This window comes from Penaeus monodon, chromosome 28, assembly GCF_015228065.2.
Source record: "Penaeus monodon isolate SGIC_2016 chromosome 28, NSTDA_Pmon_1, whole genome shotgun sequence".
NCBI lineage: Eukaryota > Metazoa > Arthropoda > Malacostraca > Decapoda > Penaeidae > Penaeus > Penaeus monodon.
Genome location: NC_051413.1, coordinates 17,933,087 through 17,934,487, shown reverse-complemented (window position 1 = coordinate 17,934,487; position 1,401 = coordinate 17,933,087). Strand labels below are relative to the sequence as shown.

At 41.8% G+C, this 1,401-nt stretch overlaps 1 protein-coding gene across 1 annotated transcript in view; it reads left to right on the top strand.

The window, feature by feature from the left end:
• Positions 1 to 183: 183 nt before the first annotated feature.
• LOC119591395 (importin subunit alpha-9-like) overlaps positions 184 to 1,401 on the top strand; it is a gene marked incomplete at its 3' end in the record, with an annotated part of 3,073 nt that continues 1,855 nt past the window's right edge. Inside the window, 1 exon segment of the mRNA XM_037940136.1 lies at positions 184 to 237.

The window sequence follows — 1,401 nt, the reverse complement described above, 5'->3', positions numbered from 1 at the left end:
TGACAAATCATAAGCTTATTCATATGATTATATATCCACGCTTCCATCTGTCAGATCTCAAATAAATTTACCTCTTGCCTTGTACCCCTTTCCCTTCACTCGCGTGCCCTTATGACGTCACAGCAGGGCCCCCGCAGGCGAGCCTTTCCGGAACGCTTCCTCCGCGAACGCTCGCACCAAAACAACCTCAACGACTCGGCAGAGTGTCGGCTTGAAGGCAAAAGGCGGTAGTTTAAGGTAATTCTGAGAAAAAATAAAAAACTTTTGATGTTATTTCACTTTGCGAAAGGTATGTCCTTACCACAAGGAATGTTTATCGGTAGAAAGTGGTGACAGTAGAGGAAAGTAGTACTGGCCAAATGAACAGATTAATAAATATTTCAGACCAGTAGAGATTATAATTTATGATATACAGTATCTATATGACAATGTCTAGGGATAATTTCATGGTGTGGAGTGATACCCTATGTGTCTCAGCAGAATATACTGGTAGCTTACAAATATTCCCAATTCTTAGGCAGAGCGATCTGTCATAATAAGCACTGGGTTTGGATGCACCCTGCGTTGCTGACCTGACAAAACGTTTCGAGAGGCTTTGGTGGCAAACAGGGCAAGTGCTGGAGGTTGTTCGCTTCGCCTCACGGCTGTTTGTTAACAGCCAAAATGACCACCAAAGTAACATCTTTGTTAGTCATTTATGCTTGTGTGATATATGTCATGTACAGCAGTTTTGACCCCTTATTATAGTCTTAATCAAGTAATTAATTCATTTCTCCCACAACAGTTTTGTGGCAAGGCAGTTTGTTTATGATATCAGCTGATCGGTGCATTGCACGGTGAACCATTCACCCTCAACGGTTTGGCCAGGGCAAAGCACACAGTGCAGAAAAGCTCAAGTAAATGCAGAGAATGTACACCCCGTGATAATGTGGAAAACATAGTAAGAGTGAGAGAATGCTGCCACTTGGGGCTTAAAAATGTGATATTATGCAGCAAAACCAATGTTAGTGTATGGTAATTGTGTCATTTCAGACAGAATGAGAAGAAAGTACCCTCTCACATAAGGAAGACATTTCCTAACTGCTTGGGATATTTTTTCTTTTAATTATCTTGCAGTGGTTTTATGATTAGCTTTTACAATTTCCTCTCAAGGGAGGGAGTGTGCGAGAGTCAACATTGAAAAGCTGCGCACTCCTTTACAGGCAGGTCAAAGCCTGCACTCACAGGTCAATCAACCATACATAGGATATTGTCACCATTGTCTCGCTCTGCATGGTGTAGGAGGGATGTGTAAAGTTTCCAGATAGTCCAGTTTATCTTTGATTGACTTTATGAGCTGAGAGAGAGAGAGGTGTCATTTCAAATCATGAAAAAGCACCTGGGCACTCTGTAAATTGGGTA